The sequence below is a fragment of the Tursiops truncatus genome, chromosome X (assembly GCF_011762595.2).
Source record: "Tursiops truncatus isolate mTurTru1 chromosome X, mTurTru1.mat.Y, whole genome shotgun sequence".
In the NCBI taxonomy this organism is placed as follows: domain Eukaryota; kingdom Metazoa; phylum Chordata; class Mammalia; order Artiodactyla; family Delphinidae; genus Tursiops; species Tursiops truncatus.
In genome coordinates, this window is record NC_047055.1 from 113,564,543 (window position 1) to 113,588,281 (window position 23,739).

At 39.4% G+C, this 23,739-nt stretch overlaps 1 protein-coding gene across 5 annotated transcripts in view; it reads right to left on the reverse strand.

The window, feature by feature from the left end:
- Positions 1-23,739, reverse strand: part of PPEF1 (protein phosphatase with EF-hand domain 1) — a 148,767-nt gene that overhangs the window by 87,371 nt on the left and 37,657 nt on the right. The window lies entirely within an intron of this gene.

Consider the following 23,739-nt stretch of genomic DNA (forward strand, 5'->3'; position numbering starts at 1 on the left):
TTTTTGTACAATGTCCTCAAGTCTCAAATACTCAGGAATAATGATGACCCAGCCATCAAGAGTAGCATTTTTGGAGCCTGAATTTGAATCCCAACTCTGCTGACTACCGTCTATGTGATTTTGGGAAAGTTATTAGAACTCTCAAAGCTTCAGTTTCCTCGTCTGGCACTATTTGAAGTCTATGTACACCCTATGAAGTAGCAATTCCATTCTTCATTATATACCCCGAAGCAATTCTCACACAGTCCATAAAGGAGACATACGGGGATACAATGCTTCTTTGTTGGCAGCCGTAGGGAGTTTGACACCAATGCAACCTGGCTTTCCACTGCTAGGAAGGAGAAGATGTGACTGTGGTGAGTGTACACCATGGAATATTATGCCACAACTGGAAGCGATATATAGCGACGTGGATGGGTCTTCAAAATAGTGCTTCAGTTAGAACAGTTATCAAAAAGTTAGAGACAGAATGGAATATAACATGATACCATTTTATATAAATTTAAAATACACGCACACGAAATCGCAATATACGTTTCGTAAGAATATACAGAAAGGAAAAGATACTAAAAATAAGAGATTGGTTATTTGTGGGGGGTGGGTGAATGAATGAGCATAGAGTATATGGTTAAAAGGGAATAAACTAATGAACTAACTACCATAAGAAAGGGCCTTGCGCAGACCAATGATGACAATGTACAACATACTGAGAAGTATGATTCACTCCACCTTCTCCACCTGCGATTCAACTGATAAAAGACAGATGGATAAATGAACACACCTCCCTCCTTCACAGAGTTACTATGAGGATGAAATGAGATACTACAGGTGAAGAGTTTAGGCCAGTGCCCAGTGTAAAGCATTTACTAAATAAATGGCAACTATAGTGACAAGTAGTGTGTTGTTTGTGGATTATTCAGGCACACTGACTCTCTTCTGGGGCTGGGAGCCTTTGAACCATCCTATAGCTTCATAGTTTTGAAGAAAGAAATCAGGTGAGAGAGAATGAGATTTAAAATATAGTCTCTTACGCCTTTCTCAACTTTTACAGTGACGAGTAATCAACACCAGCTGGCTCCTTTTATTCATGCTATAATTTTTCCCAGTTAGCCCATAAGAATCAAGAGTTAACTCTAACAAGAACAATTTGAGTTCTGAAGCAGCAATCCAGCCTCTCGGCTTAGTACTGCTGTGGTATAACGAGTACACACTATCCATCTGAGGGTGTGTGTTTATGAGCTTCTCCAAGGCTGTTGGGTTCCAGAGACTCTTGTTTCATTATTCAGCTCTCAGAAAACCCCAGGAAATAGGCGTAAGGTCAAGTACCGTTATCTTTATAGGGAAAAACCACAGGGAGAAGAAATCAAGTGACGTTCAATATCACTAAGTGAATAATTCCATGTCTGAAATCTCAAGTGTTCTCACCATATCATCATGCGGAGCCCAGCTTCACCTGAAAGGTCTGTTCTGTGGGACAGTCACTGTCATGACCAACCAAGCCTCAGCTCAGGGGCTCTGTTCACCAAGCACAGCGGAACTGTTCCAGGGCTGAACACTTACTGAGGGCCAGGCAGTGGACTCATCTCTGCAGTCAGTCCTCGCCATACTGTGAAGCTGGGAGAGACTAACTTACTTAAGTGCACTTAGCCAGTAAGTTGAAATGGACAGCAAGGAATTGCACCCACCTCTCAACCTCTTAACCTCCATAGAGCTATTGATCTTTTTCTGTGCCTCACTTTCTACGTCCGCACAATGACGTAGTGGAATAAATGATCACTAAAGTCTCTTCTATTTAGTATTAGCAACACCAAAAAAAAAATCAAGCTTAGTGTTATTTCTATAATTAACAGTAAAACAAAGTAGCTACCATACGTTAATGGTCTACTACAAGACATTTAGTCCCCACAAGTATTATCATCTCCATGTTACACATAAGGAAACTTCAGGTTCAGAGAGGCTAGCAACTTCTAGTACCCTCAAAGACTTCCTAATTATATATAATATTTCATTAAAAAATTCACAAACTAGTGTGAACAAACAGGTTACCACCTCAGAACCCAAGAGCCAGGAGCAGAAGAGCCATGCCAACCAGGACGCACAGGGCTCACTTCCTTAGAGTCCACAGTCTTGGCTCAAATGTTGCCTTCTCCGTGAGGCCTTTCCTGAACACCCCTTGTAAAATGGCACCCATCCCCCATTGTCTATCTCCTTCTTTCCCTCCACAGCACTTGTCACCATCTGATATAGCATATATTTTACTCATTTGTTACTGTCTGTCTCCTTTCACTAGAATGTAATCTCCATAAAGGCTGGGATTTTGGTCCATTGGGTTAGCTGCTGTGTACCCTGAGTCTGGAACAGTCCCTGGAACATAGTAGATGCTTGATAAATATTTGTTGAATGAATGAATGAGTGAAATTACTGTTTAGTTAAAACTTCCTGTCTTGCGTTTCTCTTCATGCTAATTGCTGAATCTTATGTTTGGTTTTGTTTTTTAAATAGGAGTTTATTTGACAGTCCTTTAAATAAGAAGTTTTATATTCAAAACGGTAAGGCATTTAAAGACTCTGCTTTTGAAATTCTGCTATCAGAGGCCTCCTGAGGAGGCAACAGGATGAGTGAATATTTAATGTAACTTTAAGGGGCCTGATATCCAAGCAGGAAGAGCGACACAAGTGTGATAGAACTGATTAAAATGAATTCAAATGAACTGGAAAGAGAATGAACCATCTAGTGGCAAAAGGCTTTAAACAAGGAGGAAAAGCATCTATTACCTCAGCTGTTCAAAGCACGATGAGAATAGGGTATGCCTCAACTCTGGGACCACAGTTTTCACTGTTGCTTTTGTTTACAGATATCTGCCATCTGCTAGAGTATGTTTCTGTCCCAGCGAGACTTTCAACTTCACTGGAAAAACAGCTCAAAGCACATGCCCAGCAGACATGAGATGGTCACAAAGCCTGCTTCTTGAGCAGCAAGGCAGGGACCCTCTGAGGCTCGCTCCTCCAGAAACTCTGACATCCCTGCAGAGCAAGGGTACAACATAGGATCCTTGCCCCTGGAAAGTATTTTTCTCAAACAAGAGGGAAACGAGAGGAAAGCATGAGGTCCAGCCTCCAAAACAATGACAGATATTTTAAACAAAACTATCACTTTCCCAAATGACAGATCATAGTTTTATCATTCTTGGAAACATATGGCCTTCCAGTCAGAGAAGGGCAAGAAATAGAGGTCATTACTTTGACTTTTTATTTACCCACATACTCGCCCACCCACCAACCCATCCACATGGGATAATAAAAATAAGTTCTGAATTTGTAATCTGGAGACTTCCGTTTTGGTCCTAACTCAACCAGGTGCCAACTGTGTAACCTCAGGCAAATTGCTTAACCTCTCTGGTCCTCGGTTTCTCATATGAACAATGATAACTTGGGATTATGTGACCTCTAAGATTCTTTCCAATTATAAAATACTCTAATTCATCCCTCTATTTTTTTAATGCCCCAGCTGCAGCCTACCTAGCCTGTAGCAAAGCTGAAAATAACCATTAAAGGACAAAATAGGATGTGTAAATATGAACACTCAAATCAGAAGCTTCTGGATACAAAAGACAAATTCTAAAGGCTACTCAAAAAAAAAAAATCTGAATTATCCTTGTAGAAAAAATCCAAGTCAATTCATTAATATCCTTGGCTTTCCCATCAAGGAACCGTAGCCAAAGTTTGCTAGCAATTGGTCTAGGAACAAACATTTCACCTATTACTTCTCCTTTAAATGGCCTAAAACATGATTACTGTGTATATTCTGTTAACTGGTACAAGTGATAGCCAATAGAAGATGGGGAGAAACGGATGGGGAAGGAAGTGAAGACAAGAGGGGGTGGGGATACAGAGACACATGGGAAGGGTCTAAAGTCCAGAGGTTTCAATGAAAATTGAGAGATCAGAGAATGGGATAATGATCATAAAGATCGCAGAGGTGGAGCTGATCCAGGAGGCCACAGGGGCCAGGAAATGGGAATGAGCAGCTGAAGTGGAGCAGGTGAACGACTGTTCTAAAACAATCATTATCGTGAAAATACAAATTTTTAAAAATTATTATTGTATGAGAAATTTATCTATGTAAAAGATTTACTATCATTTTAAATCATTAAAATATTTTCTTGTAGGAAGTATGTTCTATTCAACAATTCAGTAACGACCTTTAATCCTCACTCAGAAACAAAAATTAAATATCTTGACTACAATTCTGTTTTATGTCTCCCTTGTTATTAATTAGTAATCTGAGTTATACTGCCACACTCATTCACCCAAGATCAAATATAATGAGCATTAAATTTTTGTCTTTTGCAGCTGCTAAAAAGATAATGCAGTATAAAGCCATGATCATATAGAAAAGTGTTCTGATTACGGGAAATACAGGCATACCTTGGAGATATTTCAGGTTAGGTTTCAGACCACCACAACAAAATGAATAATGCAATAAAGAGTCACATGAATTTTTTTGTTTCCCAGTGCATATAAAAGCTATGTTTATACTATATTGTAGCCTAAGTGTGCAATAGCATTATGTCTAAAAAAATGTACATACCTTAATTAAAAAATACTTCATTGCTAAAAAAATGTCAAAACAATCACAATAGTAACATCAAAGATCGCTGATCACAGATCATCATAACAAATATAATAAAATGAAAAAGTTGAAAATACTGTGAGAATTACCAAAATGTGACACAGAGACACAAAGTGAGCAAATGCTGTTGGAAAAACGGTGCCAACAGGGTTGCCACAAACCTTCAATTTGTAAAAAATACAATATCTGTGAAGCACAATAAAGCAAAGTGCAACAAAACAAGGCATACCTAAAACTGGCAATTGGGGCTGAGGTACTGCTCTTTCTTACACTGAATCGATGCGCCTGTCTGTAACAGGATTTTCTAATAATTAACAGGATCCAACTATAAGGCTGGCTTCTTTGTAAATTATCTAGTCAAGGCTGGAATCTGGTAAAAAAATAAAGAGGTGGGACTTCATATCCTTTCAGCAGTACTTTCTACCTTCTAAAGGCTCACGATTCTACAGTAGATATCTAAATAGTCCATGTCAGAGTCTCATAATACCTGACATTTCTAAAGCAGAGGTGGATCAATCACAAAGCAAATAGAGAAAAAGATGAAGATGAATTTAATTGGTATAAAGAACAGAACGGATGCTTGGCTTTTTGTTTGCCTGTTTCATGTAGGCAATAAATGTGTCTGTAGTATCAATCCTGTATAAACCTCAAGGCCAACACATTATCATATTAAAAAGTGAGTAATTAACTGAAAATTGTTATTGAGAGGGATCATAATTTCAGATGAAGAAAGCAGTCTCCTTTTACAAAGAAAAGTACTTGTTTAAAATGATTCCCAATTGATGCCAACAAACTAGGGATTATAGTATATGATGTGGGCTGAAAATAAAGATATGGCAGTTTGGGCATACTGATGATAATTAAAGCCATGGGAGTAAAGTCACCCAAGGAGAGCATTAGAGCGACAAAATAAGAGGGCCAAGAGGAACCCCAATATTTTAAAGTTGGGAGAAAACAGAGCCCTCATAAACAGTTAAAACAGAGACATAAAAGGAAACCACGAGAAGATGCTGTCACTGAAGCTAAGGGCCATGAGTATTTTAAGACGGGAGTGTACAGGAGTGCCAGGTGCCGCCAGGAAGTCAAGCAAAGTAAGTACTGAAAATGCTCCATGGGATTTCAAGGTCATTCAAGAACTTGTCTAAATCATATTCCACAGGATGAGGTAAATGAGAAGGTAGGAGACAGCAGTGTGAACACACCCTTCAGGAGCAAGCTCTCTGAAAGGGAGGAGAAAGAGCAGAGTGACTGGAGGGGACAAGAGGGCTAGGGAAAGCTCTTCTTCCAAAGGGAAGGAAAACACAGTTACAAAGGGCAATTATGCACAACTGGGAAATTATGAATATGAACTATATGCTAGAGAATATTACTCTATTAGTTTTAATTTTTTCAGTGTAATATAGGATTGTAGTTATGGAAGAGAATATCCCTTTTTTTAGGACATTAATGCTAAAGTATATAGAGGTTAATATATAATGTCTGCAACTTACCAATACTTTCAAATAGAGAGGGAAATGGAGCTGGAGAGAAAGAAGGAAGAGAGAGCGAGAGAAAGAGAGGGAGAGAGAATGGTAAAGTTAACGTGAATCTAGGTAAAGTGTATGGGGTATTCATTGTATTATTCTTACATCTTCTCTGAAGGTTTGCAATTTTTAAAAATAAGATGTTGGGGGGCTTCCCTGGTGGCGCAGTGGTTGAGAGTCCGCCTGCCGATGCAGGGGACACGGGTTCGTGCCCCGGTCCGGGAAGATCCCACATGCCACGGAGCGGCTGGGCCCCGTGAGCCATGGCCGCTGAGCCTCCGCGTCCGGAGCCTGTGCTCCGCAACGGGAGAGGCCACAGCAGTGAGAGGCCCACATACTGCAAAAAAAAAAAATAAGATGTGGGGGGAAAACAAAGCAGAATGGTCAAACCTCCTACTCAAAAAAAAAAAAAAAAAAAAGGAAAAAAGAGGAAAGGCACTAGAACCTGTTAAAATGTTAATGAAGTATCAGCTAAGGGAGTGAGGGGGGAGGCAGAAGGGGAAGAGCAATGCCCCTCACTCCTACACATGCACCTGCAGCTACAGAGAACAGTCATAGTCCTTTGAGTGACAAGAACTTTAAAGAACATCTTATCTGATGTCCCATTTCACTGAAGAGGAAAATGAAGGAGGTCCCAGCTCACAGGGATTTCTGCTAGACTACACAGTGCCAGTAAAGACTGATGGCAATTATAACCAAGAATCCTCCAACACAATAACAAGAAGGATGGCAAGGGCTCCTCTAAATTTTCTTTCAGAAAATTCTTTAGAGAACAACGAAGATAAAGGAAACGGTGGTGTTCATAGTTTTTCCATGAAAGTCCCAAATTTAAATATGCAGCATTGTAAAGGAGTTAACACTAGGAAGGAGGAGGCTGGGGGTGAAGGGAGGGGATCCCTCGGGCAGTTATGAATGGTTTGATTATTAGATTTTTTAAACAGCTAGGTTAACTAGATGTTATTCCAAGAATTAAAGAAATATTTTGTTTTGTTAGAAAAGAGACAACAGGCCCAAAATGGAGTCACTTGTGCTAAGCTCCATGTCAGTAAACCGAGACTTAATACATAACCTAATTGTATTTTCCAGCCTCTCTTAGGAATGTAATCTTAACCAGTCTAGAATTTCCTGGCCAGCACTAGTGAGGTAATCAACCTGAAAGACCCTTGTCTTCCCACAAAGGAAGGTGACGTTGCCTGAAATATTCCTTTCTTTCCGTTTATGACTTCCCTATCTTACCCCTTTCTGCCTTTAAAAACCTCTCCTTTCCTGCAGCTTTTTGAAGCTCCTTTCTGTTTTCTGGATGGGATGCTGCCCCATTCATGAATCACTGAATAAAGCCAATTAGATCTTCAAACTTACTCCGTTGAATTTTGTTTTTTTAACAGATTTGGTGGCAGCACCAGGAGGACTGAAGGAGACTTCTGATGTCTTCAGCTAAAATGAGAAACAAAGGTGTGGTACCCGTGAACACTTCTGATTTCTCTTTCTCACCATTTCTGAGGGCTGTGGGTAATTTCCTCTCAATTCTGAGCTCTGCTCTCTTTGCAGGAAGCTCCTGATCTAACTGGCTTTCCAGTACACATTACCCCTTTTGGGAAACCCAGTGCAGTCCACAGTCTTCATTTTGGGGGTCTGCTGGTTCACTCCTTTCCCCAGTTCCAATTTGGGAATTGCTGGTGGTGCACACAGTGCCTTCTCCTAGCCAGTCCACAGTAACATCTCTTGGTTACCGCTGGTGTGTTGAAGTACATGTTTGTCTTGTTTTGTGTAGATAAAGGCTACTGGTAATGGGAATCTTAGAAGCCAAAAAAAAGCTGCAAAAATTGATGGACACAAGTCTAGCACTTTGAAAGCTGTTAGAGCGCTTGCCACCTAACTCTAAAAGACTCCTGTGTTAGGATAAGGTGGCCACTGAATGGGTCAGATTGACACTAGGTTGCCGACCAACCTCAAGAAAATTTCTGTGCAACAAGGTACACTGTAAAACACCACACAATCTTCAACCCAGCAGCATATCTGTCTTAGCTATTAGTTTGGCTCTGAGAGACTCAAAGGTTTAGCTAAAAATAAATTAATAATAATAATAATAACTGGAATCCTTAAGTTCTAAGGAGTTAAGTGTGCCACATTCTGACACATATGCTTATTTTATGTCTAAAAACTGTGATCCAGGGCTTCCCCGGTGGCACAGTGGTTAAGAAGCCGCCTGCCAATGCAAGGGACATGGGTTCAAGCCCTGGTCCAGGAAGATCCCACATGCCTTGGAGCAACTAAGCCCATGCGCCACAGCTACTGAGCCTGCACTGTAGAGCCCATGAGCCACAATTACTGAGCCCACGTGCCACAGCTGCTGAAGCCCACACACCTAGAGCCCCTGCTCCGCAACAAGGGAAGCCACCTCAATGAGAAGCCCACACACTGCAACAAAGAGTAGTCCCCACACGCCACAACTAGAGAAATCCCGTGTGCAGCAACGAAGACCCAACGCAGCCAAAAATAAATAAATTAATTAATTAAAAAAATTTTAAAAATCAAGAACAAGAAACTGTGATCGAGGAAGTTATAAATACCTACAAAAATGACAAAATCTTACTAAAAACAGTCTAGAATTAGACAAGATCATTGCTTTGTATCCTGGGAACTTAGCTTGATAACCATCAGGTTAGGGGCCCCAAAATATGGCCAACAGAAAAGTGGGTTGTACTCCATTTGCACCTAAATATGGCTGGACAGAAATGTGGATTGAAATTCATTTGCTCTAAGGATCTTACCAAACTGCTACTGGCCCTCAGGGAAACTACAACAGCCATTAAGAGGAACATTACAATTAGAAAAGATCATTTAAGAAGTGCAGATGAGAGCTCTACCCACCACCAGTCCCTCCCATCAGACAACTTCCACAAGCCTCTTAGATAGCCTCATCCACCAGAGGGCAGACAGCAGAAGCAAGAAGAACTACAATCCTGCAGCCTGTGGAACAAAAACCACATTCACAGAAAGACAGACAAGATGACAGCCTGTGAAACAAAAAACACATTCACAGAAAGATAGACAAGATGAAAAGGCTATGTACCAGATGAAGGAACAAGATAAAACCCCAGAAAAACAACTAAATGCAATGGAGATAGGCACCTTCCAGAAAAAGAATTCAGAATAATGATAATGAAGATGATCCAGGACCTAGGGAAAAGAATGGAGGCAAGGATGAAGAAGATGCAAGAAATGTTACCAAACCTCTAGAAGAATTCAAGAACAAACAAACAGAGATGAACAATACAATAACTGAAATGAAAACTACACTAGAAGGAATCAATAGCACAATAACTGAGGCAAAGAAGATAAGTGAGCTGGAAGACAGAATGGTGGAATTCACTACTGCAGAACAGAATAAAGAAAAAAGAATAAAAAGAAATGAAGAGAGCCTAAGAGACCTCTGGGACAACATTAAAGGCAACAACATTCACATTATAGGGGTCCCAGAAGGAGAAGAGAGAGATAAAGGACCAGAGAAAATATTTGAAGAGATTATAGTAGAAAACTTCCCTAACAAGGGAAAGGAAATAGCCACCCAAGTCCAGGAAGCGCAGAGAGTCCCATACAGGATAAACCCAAGGAGAAACACGCCGAGACACATAGTAATCAAACTGGCAAAAATTAAAGACAAAGAAAAATTATTGAAAGCAGCAAGGGAAAAACGACAAATAACATACAAGGGAACTCCCATAAGGTTAACAGCTGATTTCTCAGCAGAAACTCTACAAGCCAGAAGGGAGTGGCATGATATACTTAAAGTGATGAAAGGGAAGAACCTACAACCAAGATTACTCTACCCGGCAAGGAACTCATTCAGATTCGATGGAGAAATCAAAAGCTTTACAGACAAGCAAAAGCTAAGAGAATTCAGCACCACCAAACCAGCTCTACAACAGATGCTAAAGGAACTTCTCTAAGTGGGAAACACAAGAGAAGAAAAGGACCTACAAAAACAAACCCAAAACAATTAAGAAAATGGTCATAGGAACATACATATAGATAATTACCTTAAACGTGAGTGGATTAAATGCTCCAACCAAAGGACACAGGCTTGCTGAATGGATACAAAAACAAGACCCATATATATGCTGTCTACAAGAGACCCACTTCAGACCTAGGGACACATACAGACTGAAAGTGAGGGGATGGAAAAAGATGTTCCATGCAAATGGAAATCAGAAGAAAGCAGGAGTAGCAATACTCCTATCAGATAAAATAGACTTTAAAATAAAGAATGTTACAAGAGACAAGGAAGGACACTACATAATGATTAAAGGGATCAATCCAAGAAGAAGATATAACAATTATAAATATATATGCACCCAACACAGGAGCACCTCAATACATAAGGCAACTGCTAACAGCTCTAAAAGAGGAAATCGACAGTAACACAATAATAGTGGGGTCTTCAACACCTCACTTACACCAATGGACAGATCATCCAAACAGAAAAATAATAAGGAAACACAAGCTTTAAATGACACAATAGACCAGATAGATTTAATTGATATTTATAGGACATTCCATCCCAAAACAGTAGATTACACGTTCTTCTCAAGTGTGCACGGAACATTCCCCAGGATAGATCACATCTTGGGTCACAAATCAAGCCTCAGTAAATTTAAGAAAATTGAAATCATATCAAGCATCTTTTCTGACCACAACACTATGAGATTAGAAATGAATTACAGAGAAAAAAACGTAAAAAACACAAACACATGGAGGCTAAAAAATACATTACTAAATTACCAAGAGATCACTGAAGAAATCAAAGAGGAAATCAAAAAATACCTAGAGACAAATGACAATGAAAACACGACAATCCAAAACCTATGGGATGCAGGAAAAGCAGTTTTTGTTTTTTTGGTTTTTTTGTTTTTTGCGGTATGCGGGCCTCTCACTGTTGTGGCCTCTCCCGTTGCGGAGTACAGGCTCCGGACGCGCAGGCCCAGTGGCCATGGCTCATGGGCCTAGTCGCTCTGCGGCATCTTCCTGGACCAGGGCACGAACCCGTGTCCCCTGCAACAGCAGGCGGACTCTCAATCACTGCACCACCAGGGAAGCCCAGGAAAAGCAGTTTTAAGAGGGAAGTTTATAGCTATACAAGCCTACCTCAAGAAACAAGAAAATCTCAAATAAACAATCTAACCTTACACCTAAAGGAACTAGAGAAAGAAGAACAAACAAAACCCAAAGTTAACAGAAGGAAAGAAATCATAAAGATCGGAGCAGAAATAAATGAAATAGAAACAAAGAAAACAACACCAAACATCAAAAAAACTAAAAGCTGGTTCTCTGAGAAGATAAAATTGATAAATCATTAGCCAGACTCATCAAGAAAAAGAGGGAGAGGGCTCAAATCAATAAAATTAGAAATGAAAAAGGAGAAGTTACAACAGACACCGCAGAAATACAAAGCATCCTAAGAGACTACTCCAAGCAACTCTATGCCAATAAAATGGACAACCTGGAAGAAATGGACAAATTCTTAGAAAGGTATAACCTTCCAAGACTGAACTAGGAAGAAACAGAAAATATGAACAGACCAATCACAAGTAATGAAATTGAAACTGTGATTAAAAATCTTCCAACAAACAAAAATCCAGGACCAGATGGCTTCACAGGTGAATTCTATCAAACATTTAGAGAAGAGCTAACACCCATCCTTCTCAAACTCTTCCAAAAACTGCAGAGGAAGGAACACTCCCCAACTCATTCTCTTTTTTTTTAAATAAATTTATTTATTTGGCTTTGTTAGGTCTTCGTTGTTGTGTGTGGGCTTTCTCTAGTTGCGGCTAGCAAGGGCTACTCTTTTTTTTTTTTTTTTTTTTTGAAGTACGCAGGCCTCTCACTGTTGTGGCCTCTCCCGTTGCAGAGCACAGGCTCCGGACGCGCAGGCTCAGCGGCCATAGCTCACGGGCCCAGCCGCTCCGCGGCATGTGGGATCTTCCCGGAGCGGGGCACGAACCCGCATCCCCTGCATCGGCAGGCGGACTCTCAACCACTGCGCCACCAGGGAAGCCCAGGGCTACTCTTCGTTGAGGTGCGCGGGCTTCTCCTTGTGATGCCGTCTCTTGTTGCAGAGCATGGGCTCCAGGCACGCAGGCTCAGTAGTTGTGGCACACGGGCTTATTTGCTCCGCGGCATGTGGGATCTTCCCAGACCAGGGCTTGTACCTGTGTCCCCTGCAATGACAGGCAGATTCTTAACCACTGCGCTACCAGGGACGCCCGTTCCAACTCATTGTATGAGGCCACCATCACCCTGATACCAAAACCAGACAAAGATACTACAAAAAAAGAAAATCACAGACCAATATCACTGATGAATATAGATGCAAAAATCCTCCCTACCTAGGGAGACAAAAGACCTGTATGCAGAAAACTATAAGACACTGATGAAAGAAATTAAAGATGATACCAACAGATGGAGAGATATACCATGTTCTTTGATTGGAAGAATCAATATTGTCAAAATGACTATAGTGCCCAAAGCAATCTACAGATTCAATGCAATTCCTATCAAATTACCAATGGCATTTTTTACAGAACTAGAACAAAAAATCTTAAAATTTGTACGGAGACACAAAAGACCTCGATTAGCCAAAGCAGTCTTGAGGGAGAAAAACAGAGCTGGAGGAATCAGACTCCCTGACTTCAGACTATATTACAAAGATACAGTAATCAATACAGTATGGTACTGGCACAAAAACAGAAATATAGATCAATGGAACAGGATAGAAAGCCCAGAGACAAGCTCACGCACCTATGGTCAACTAATCTATGACAAAGGAGGCAAGGATACACTATGGAGAAAAGACAGTCTCTTCAACAAGTGGTGCTGGGAAAACTGGACAGCTACATGTAAAAGAATGAAATTAGAACACTCCCTAACACCATACACAAAAATAAACTCAAAATGGATTAGAGACCTAAATGTAAGAGCGGACACTACAAAACTCTTAACTGAAAACATAGTGAGAACACTCTTTGACATAAATCACAGCAAGATCTTTTTTGATCCACCTCCTAGAGAATGGAAATAAAAACAAAAGTAAACATATGGGACGTAATGAAACTTAAAAGCTTTTGAAAAGAAACCTACAAACAAGACAAAAAGACAACCGTCAGAATGGGAGAAAATATTTGCAAACAAGTCAACGGACAAAGGATTAATCTCCAAAATATATAAACAGCTCAGGCAGCTCAGTATTAAAAAATCAAACAACCCAATCCAAAAATGGGCAGTTCTCCAAAGCAGACATACAGATGGCCAAGAAGCACATGAAAAGCTGCGCAACATCACTATTAGAAAAATGCAAATCAAAACTACAATGAGGTATCAACTCACTCCAGTTAGAATGGGCATCATCAGAAAATCTACAAACAACAAATGCTGGAGAGGGTGTAGAGAAAAGGGAACCCTCTTGCACTGTTGGTGGAATGTAAATTGATACAGGCACTATGGAGAACAGTATGGAGGTTCCTTTAAGAACTAAAAATAGAATTACCATATGATCCAGCAATCCCACTACTGGGCATATACCCAGAGAAAACCATAATTCAAAAAGACACATGCACCCCAGTGTTCACTGCAGCACTATTTACAATAGCCAGGTCATGGAAGCGACCTAAATGCCCATCGACAGAAGAATGGATAAAGAAGATGTGGTACATGGGCTTCCCTGGTGGCGCAGTGGTTGAGAGTCCGCCTGCTGATGCAGGGGACACAGGTTCGTGCCCCGGTCCAGGAAGATCCCACGTGCCGCGGAGCGCATGGGCCCGTAAGCCATGGCTGCTGAGCCTGCATGTCCAGAGCCTGTGCTCCGCAACAGGAGAGGCCACAACAGTGAGAGGCCCGTGTACTGCAAAAAAAAAAAAAAAAAAAAAAAAAAAAGAAGATTTGGTACATATATACGATGGACTATTACTCAGCCATAAAAAGGAATGAATTTGGGTCATTTGTAGAGACGTGGATGGATCTAGAGACTGTCATACAGAGTGAAGTAAGTCAGAAAGAGAAAAACAAATATTGTATATTAACGCATATATGTGGAGCCTAGAAAATGGTACAGATGAATCGGTTTGCAGAGCAGAAATTGAGATACAGAAGTAGAGGTAAAACGTATGGACACCAAGGGGGGTAAGCCGCGGGGGGTGGGGGGGTGGGATGAATTGGGAGATTGGGATTGACATGGATACACTGATGTGTATAAAATGGATGACTGATAAGGAAAAAAAAAATGAAGTTCAGTTGAAAGTAGGGTTCCCAAATTAAACAAACTGAATGGGACATCTATTTTAATTGGTACGTAGAACCTTCCAAAAGGCTTCAGGACCCCAGAATAGCTTCATTGAAAAATTCATTGAAAAAGTCTAATGAAAAATTAAAGACACAAGAGGTACCTAAACAAAAGATTGCAAGACAGACGCAACTTTTACTACTCGCCTCTATCGTCCTTTATTTGAGTACTCATTCTAGTAATCCTCAGTCTAAATTGTCTTTCCTAAAGAGACTACCAGACCATAAATGAAAGTCTGCCAAGTTATAGGCCTTACATATACCCCCATATCTACCCTTGAAGGAGGGCCCCCATATGGACCCCTCTCAGAGTTGATGAGACTCTGAGGGCCTTTATGGTAAACTGCTATGTTATCCCCTTAAGCAGCTAAGGGAAACTAAAATTAAATTAATGAAAAACCTTGACATCTGGTAGATACTGGAGCTACACCCTCTACTTTAAACCCCCCTCAGAGCCTGCAAATGGGATCCTGGGAAAACTGGCAGAAGCCAGCTAAGGGTGAGAATTCTTACCAGAGTCAGCTCTCCCAGATCTCTGTCTGTAGTACCCAAAAAGAGAAGAAAATAAAATAGTTTTTGCACCTTCTTTGGGGATGCCTCTTAAGTGCAAGGGGTTGTTCATTACTACCAGAAATATTTACTGCTTGTCCCAACTGAAAACTGACAAGATATTTAAAAGGATTTTTTTTTTAAGTAGCTCTGTGGTCAAAAGTTGGTCAGAAACTGGAAGATGATATTCAGAGTCTGATAGGAATATTTCTTTTAGGTGTCCTCCACTAAACCAAAATGAAACTATGCACCCAGAAGGAAAGAAAAACCTTCTAAAGCCTTTGTGAAAGAATTTACCAAAATCTTCCAAAGGAAAACAGCTCTAAGTCCAGAACATAGAAATTTTTTTTTTTTGCGGTACGCGGGCCTCTCACCGTTGTGGCCTCTCCCATTGTAGAGCACAGGCTCCGGACGCACAGGCTCAGCGGCCATGGCTCACGGGCCCAGCCGCTCCGCGGCATGTGGGATCTTCCCGGACCAGGGCACGAACCAGTGTCCCCTGCATCGGCAGGCGGACTCTCAACCACTGCACCACCAGGGAAGCCCCGGAACATAGAAATCTTTTAATTTCCATCTTGGTTAGAAATCTTGTCCCTGATATATATATATATGAAAAAGCAAATTAAGAATAATGTAGAATGTAGCTGAATAGGAGGATCGATCTATGAGGTCATTTAGGCTGCAACCCAATTCTTTGGGGAATTGAGAGCAACTATCCTTATCTTACAAATCTTTGCAAAACTAGAAATATAGCTCCAGAGGCAGTTCACAGTCCACCTATTCCTTTTACCAATCCCCAAATCTCTCCTATTTATCTCAAAAAGCTTGTAAGTATTGTAAACAATCTGGCCTTAGGAAACCAAAGTACTCCTCGGAGGAACTCGTATTCTTTTTCTGTACCTTTGAGATACAAATGTTCTACAGACTTCAGGGAGGTAATTCTTATCAGGATGTAAAGGAAAGGGGAAATGGTCCTTTGAAACCTAGGCAAATAAAAAATCTTTTAAGTGTCTTCCCCCAAAATATTAGTAAAAAATGCTTTAGCCATCAGAGCAGATAACCTTAACTTGTTCCATCTACCAGAAAAACAACTTAGATTCATTCAACTTACTTTACAACTAGTCAATTACTGTACCTGATTCATGGCAGTAATTTTAAAACAGAAGCTATAAGGTCCCTGTTTGCAACTGTCTATTTATGTGTGTCTATGTATGTATTGTAGATGTATGGTATTTTCTACCTTCAGAGGGTATTGCCAAAATTAATTTGTAAAAGAGCTCTATTTAATTGGCTCAAAGAAATTAAGCACTTATATAAATTAAGTGAAATCAATAAATTGAATAGATGTAAATGGAATAAAAGTTTTTAGGTGAACTTTTTAAACGGTTTCTCCAAATCTTTTTGGTAACCTGAAAACTTAAAGTTTTGCCAATTAAGTTAAATTAAATGATGGACAGTCAACGAATAGACAGATCATTTCCAAATAAGATAGAATACTGAAATATTAATTATTGAACATAGATTTATCCACTTTGGGCTTCCTTTTACAGGGAAACTAAAGATATTTGGGTCTCCTAGTAAACATGGTTTCTGCCATGCTGAGAAATTTACTAAGAGAAAATTTAATTATAAAAAGTATAAAAAATTATAAAAAGTATTTATAAATTTGCCAAGCCATATAATGCTAAAATAAAAAGAAAGTTCATAATTGACCTAAAGCATAAATAAATAATCTATTTTTAAAAAAAGTAATACTAAGCCTTTATGTTGTAATTGTACAGGTATATGTTATAAGTGTTCCAGAAACTATATGCAACTCCTAAAGTCTGATATGTATGTCCTGGTATAATGTAATCATCATAATTCCAGTTATCATTTTACAATATTGAGTGTCACAGAAATAACCAATTTCCTTGCTAATTCTATTATAATAAACTCTCATCAGAACTCTAACAATGGGCATTTTTTTTAAGTTTTCTGTCATTTATAGACAATTATTGTTTTAACTCAGATGCTTTTGCAAAAATGTTGCTGCAAAAGTGCCTCATCTTCAAGGAGATTCATGGAAAGGACTCCAGCAAACACAAGTTTCTGATAACTTTAAGATCATAAACTGAACTGGATAAGAATTTCTAGAACTAATGGAAAAAAACTGGATTAAAGCAGAACAAGAATTAATAATATGGGACTGAATGAACTGAAAAGGGTGATTATAATTTTTATTCCTTCTTGCTTGAAGCACTACTGGTTCTTTAATGTTTTGTTTTTCCAGATTTGAAGAAACTTTTTCTCTTAAGTTATCTATGACTTACAACAATTCGGTAAAGTATACTTTTGTAAACAAAGATGAAGCATTTACTTTTTCTCCCTACCTGATCCCTCCAGAATTTGGAAACTCTTGAATATTCTTTTTATGGCAAAATAGTTAGTTATTTACATAAGTCCAATGAGAATCTGTTCTCCTTGCAACAGGACACAATTGGAAACACCGGTTATATTACCAAAACTTTAACTGGAATGTTATATTTGAGAGAGATGTACATAGACTCAGATATGACCAGACAGCTTTAAAGAACTAAGGTTGACTTTATGGAGCCAATAAAGCCCCTTGGAAAAATCGACCTGGTACCTTACTACAAGGTTCTAGCAAAGCAGTCTTAAAAAGAACTCATATGGTCAAGCACTACGCTTGCTACACCTATGTAAATAACCAGGCCAAGTATAACGCAAATAAATTAGTTTTACGGTGATTATCTTTGTTTTTTTAAAAATGGAGGTAGTTATAAAGATTATGTTTGCATCTTTGTAGATATTAGATTCTAATCCTGATAATTGTCTTTGAGATTTTGTTAAATACCTGTAAATTAGACCAGATCCTGAATTCTTCTAGTTTCCTCAAATACCTGGCTATAACTCACCAAACGAATGTTTCCAATTTTCTCCTACCCTTCTGATTTGGAATCACTAAGAACAAAGACTGCCCTTGAATCTCCTTGGAATGGACTATACCAGGTCTTCCTCACTACCCAGATGGCAGCCAAACTTTAGGAACTTGAACCTTGGGGACACATCTCACAGCTGAAGAAGGCTCCACCGGACATCTGGCCCTGCACAAATGGTAGAGACCTCCAAACCAAATCGACGAAGAAGAGAAGTAGCTGACATCAATGTGGACTGCTTCCTCCCAAGATGCTGGATCAAGACTTCATACTTTAAACATGAAACGCTTTCTTCTTCTCTTTCTTTCCTTTACCCTGGCATTGGCCTTGGAAAGGTAACACCATCACCTGTATCTCCCAGCCCATTGCTAAGGGGGGGTAACTTTTCACTGCCAGATTTGTCATTATCAAAAAAACTGATCTGTTCATTTATAGTATTACCTTAGTGGAAGTGCTTTGTGTCCTGACAGGATTTATCTTTGTCTGTGGTGATTATCATTCTCCTTGGGCCTATGAATACCTAGATGGCTGGCGCATAACTCGGCAATGCCTCTTCGGTTACCTAACTGTGCCCCTAACTGTCCACAGAGACACCTCATTGGTCAACTCTCCTGAATTTGCACTGTCAAGTTAGAAAGAACCTACCAGGAGGCTTTCATGATTCAGGATTTGCTTTCTTTGGCAGGTGCCTACTGCCCTGGTTAGAAGTAAATGCAAAGGAGCCTATGATCAGGAACCTCTCCTTAACTCTTGAAGATACTGCAGAATCTGTTGATAAAGCAATAGCTGCTCAGTGAAAATCCTTAGACTCTCTGGCCCAAGTTGTTTTTGATCATTGGATAACCCTAGATTATCTTTTAGCTTTGCAAGGAGGTGTCTGCTGTGGCCAACACCACCTGTTGCACCTGGATTAACATTTCTGGGGAAGTTGAAACTCAGCTACATACGATCACTGAACAAGTCACTTAAAAAGGTGACTCCTTCAATAGGGTCTTTCTTTGACTTATTTGATTTTGATTGGTTTGGGTCCTGGGGACCACAGCTTCGAAGTACACTCCAAACACTGGGAATTATCCTGCTTATCATAATCATAGTAGTCTCCCTGCTACACTGTATTCTCTCAAAAGTTTTTTTTTAATAAGATTTAATTTTATTTATTTTTGACTATGTTGGGTCTTTGTTGCTGTGCACGGACTTTCTCTAGTTGTGGCGAGCAGAGGCTATTCTTCGTTGCGGTGCACAGGCTTCTCGTTGCAGTGGCTTCTCTTGTTGCAGAACACGGGCTCTAGCTCTAGAGCGCAGGCTCAGTAGTTGTGGCACATGGGCTTAGTTGCTCTGCGGCATGTGGGAACCTTCCCGGACCGGGGGTTGAACCCGTGTCCCCTGCATTGGCAGGCGGGTTCTTATCCACTGCGCCACCAGGGAAGTCCCCTCTCAAAAGCTTTAAATGCGTGATTGCAGCCACTCACCACCAAGCAAATGATCTCCCTAACACCGGAACATCAGAAAAGGAATAAAGAGAATGACCAACTTAAAAATTGTGAAACTGAAGTTGTGGCCTGTGTGTATCACAGAGATTAAGCAAATAACATTATGATCTGTGAATAGCACACAAAAGATCAACAAAAATCGTGAGAACTCAGAGCAGTAGCTGGGAGTGGCACTAACATCTTACATTTTTATCATATCTTTCAGGCTGAGAGTCTGATGAAAAAGGGGGCATTGTTAAAAAAGAAACAACAGGCCCAAAATGGAGTTACTTGTGCTAAGCTCCATGTCATCAAACTGAGACTTAATACCTAACCTAATTGCAGTTTCAGCCTCTCCTAGGAATGTAATCTTATCCAGTGGGGAATTTCCTGGCCAGCACTAGTGAGGTAATCAACCTGATAGACCCCTGTCTTCCCCCAAAGGAAGATGAACTTGCCTGAAATATTCCATTCTTTTCATTTTTGACTTCCTTGTCCCACTCCCTTTCTGCCTTTAAAAACCTCTCCTTTTCTGCAGCTTTTTGGAGCTCCTTTCTATTTTTTAGATGGAATGCTGCCTGATTCATGAATCATTCAATAAAGTCAATTAGATCTTCAAATTTGCTATGTTGAATTTTATTTTTTAACAGATTGCTGCTTAGTATTTTTAAATTTTTAAGCAAAAATACAGAACAAATATTTTTTAGAAGAACAATGTCCATTAGAGAAAATTTCCATTTGTCATAGCTTAAAGAATCAAACTTCAAAACCAAAAATGCTAGGTAGCCTTTGCAGCACTGAGAGAAAATGAATAAATGCATTTCTAAGTGGTCTCAAGGGAAAAAATAAAAGAAAATATAGTGTTCTCAACGTGGTCTACAAGAAAAAAAAGGCAACAGATTATTAATTCAAAACCCATCAGTATAAAATTTTAAGTGTAAAGTGAAGTTCAGAAGAAGGAAACTGCAATGTTTAATTTCTGGGTGTTGGATAAATTCCAATTTTACAAGTCAGGGCAGCATATCAAAAGGAGCATGAACTCTGGAAACTGTCAAAGCTGGTTCCAATTCAGGTTCAGCCATCAACTAGTACATGACTTTGGGCAGCTCTCTAAGTCTCGATTTCTTCACGTGGAAAAAGAAATTAATTAAAGCTTCCTCCAAGAGTTTTGGCAAGAAATAGAAATAATAAATGTAGTAGGCACTCAATAAATGATAGCTGTTATTACTCTCTTCCCTATTGCATATCACAAAAGAATCAAAAAATAACAACAATAATAATACAACAACAATGCTACTTCTCTACATGGAAGGGGGATAGCCCATAAGAAAGGGATAGTCTCAATTTTATATGCAGGCTACTCTTTCTCAAAAATGCCATGATACTCCAGAGGCAGAGAACTGTGCTGGGGCTGAATGACCAACGTAGGGAAAAACCCTTCACACTAGTCAGAAGTAAGCTCTAGGCCTGGCTCTGCCACTTACTAGCCATGTGTTCTTAAGCAAATCACTTTGCCTTTCAAAGCCTCAGTTTCCTTTTCTGCAATTTGAGAACAACCCTTCACAGGTTGTGAAGATCAAATGTATGTGAAAGGACTTGTCCAGCTATAAAAGCACTATGCAAATAAAAGGTACTTTACATAAGTACATTTAATTAAAGCGAGTTTCCAAGAACAGCAACTTTGGAAGGCACGATAAAAGCATGTAATGATTGACGGCAAAAAACACTGTAGTCAGAACACTTTGGGTTCAAATCCCAACTCCGGCAATTGTTAGTTATATAACCTTGACAAGTGCTTACCTTACTGAGCACAAGCTTCTTCATCAGTACAAAAAGCAATAACACTTTACTCAGGTTTATTGTAAGGATTAAGTAAAATATATGTAGCACACTCTCTGGAATACAGTTAGTAATAAGGAAATAATAACTATTATTTTCTATCAAGACCTTTCAAAACATTCACAGCCCTTGACACAGAAATTTCATGTCTAATCACTTGAATATGGGAATAATCCAAAATAAGGAAAAATATTTACATGAAGAAATTCTTCAATGTGTTGTCTATATTAGTAAAAAAAAAGTCCAATATTAGAGGAATAATTAACTATATTATGGCCTATCCACTAATGAAACATTTAGTAATGGCTAAAATGATGTTTACAAAACATTTATAACAACTTGAGAAGTGTTTACATAACAATGTCTTAGTGCCAAAAGCGAGGCTATAAAAAAATTATCATTTAGGGTGATCAAAAATATACACTAAAAAAATACATATATACTATACCAAAAAAAACTGGGTAGTAGACTGATGAGTAATTATTAATTATTTCCAACTGCTTTTCTATATCTTACAATATTCTGAATGAGAAAAACTTTTTATGGTAAATGTAAGTAAACACAGTATATCAGTTTTCAGCAGATTTATTATTATGAAATTATAATAAACATTGATTGATATATTCAACAAGAGATAATGGAAGAATAAGGGAATACTCTGAACAAGTATGTGCTAATAAATAATTTAGATGAAATGAACCCATTCTTAAAAGGACACAAACTACTGAAAATGACTGAAGAATAGAAAATCTGAATAGACCTATAACAAGTAAAGAGTAGAATAAGTAATCAAAAAACTACCCACAAAGAAAGGCCCATGCCCAGATGCCTTCACTGACAAATTCTACCAAACATTTAAAGAATTAATCCCAATTCTTCACAAACTTTTCTAAAGTATGGAAGAGATGGAATACTTTCCAACTCATTTTTTAAGGCTACTACTACCCTGATATCAAATCTAGACAAAGACATCACAGGAAAAGAAAAATAGAGACCAACATCTCTTTTGAATACAGATGTAAAAATCTGAAACAAAATACTACCAAACTGAATCCAGTAACATATAAAAAGGATTACATAGAGAGCTTCCAGGTTGGTGAACTCATGGTGGCTTGGAGAGGGCACAGAAGCTCGCACCCTTCCTGTAGCCTTGCCTAAGCATGTTTTCTCATAAACCGCTTCCCACCGGCCACAAAGCTCAGACCACCTGCCAGCACTGGGAGGAGGCTGGTGTCCATCCGCCATGATGCCTCAATGTGCACCTTTGGCCACTTGCTCACTCGAAGACGTTCAAAGGTGCATGACTATTTGATCACCCAGCACAGGGATAAATGTCAATCACACCTCACTATGACCACTGAGGAATTAAAGGGAAAAAAAGCTCACAGAAACATCAGATAACCTTGGCCACAAGATCAACTCATGAAACGATACGAAGTTTTCCTGTGGTGTTCTCCTAAGATGATGGTAACAATGTTGTGTCAAGGATGAAAGAAGCTACACTCTATAATAAGAGCTCTATACATAACATATATGATCAGAATACAAAAGTGTCAAGGATATGCTATTTTCTGAAATCAGTTTCCATTTCTGATCATCTATCTGTTAACCTAAACTGGGAATCATCTAAGATAAAGTCTGTCCCTCACAACATTCAAAAGTCTAATGTAGGAGAGGAATCAGATGGCAGAATAGAAGGATATGGAGCTCACTTCCTCCCACAAACACATCAAAAATCCATCTTCCTGTGGAACAATTCTCAAAGAATACCTACTGAACGCTGGCAGAAGATATCAAGACACCCAAAATTACAAGAAAAGTCTCCACGTAACCAGGAAGACCCCTCAATGCTTTTATCTGGATTCATGTTTAAAATGGGAGAGATTTCGTCCTTCATATTCCCCTGTAAATTCTCAGCATGGAAAAGAGACTCCAGTGCCTGCTATGTTCTCAGTATTTCTGGCAGAATGAATGAATGAAACCATCATACATATTACTTCATGTTATATAAAACCACATTTATCGTTCAGAGCATTTGTGCTTTCTCAGTATTTTCATGCATCATCAATATAGGTGTATTATATTCAGGAATAAGTAAAACAGTGCTTGTTTAAAAAAATAGAGTTTAGGGACTTCCCTGGTGGTGCAATGGATAAGACTCCATGCTCCCGATGCAGGGGGCCCGGGTTCGATCCCTGGTCAGGGAACTAGATCCTACATGCATGCCACAACTAAGAGTTTGAATGCCACAACTAAGGAGCCAGTGAGCTGCAACTAAGGAGCCCATGTGCCGCAACTAAGGAGCCAGCAAGCCGCAACTAAGGAGGCTGCCTGCCACAACTAAGGAGCCCACCTGCCACAACTAAGACCCCGTGCAACCAAATAAATATTTTTTAAAAAATAGAGTTTAGGGGATTAAGAGGTACAAATTATTATGTATAAAATAAGCTACAA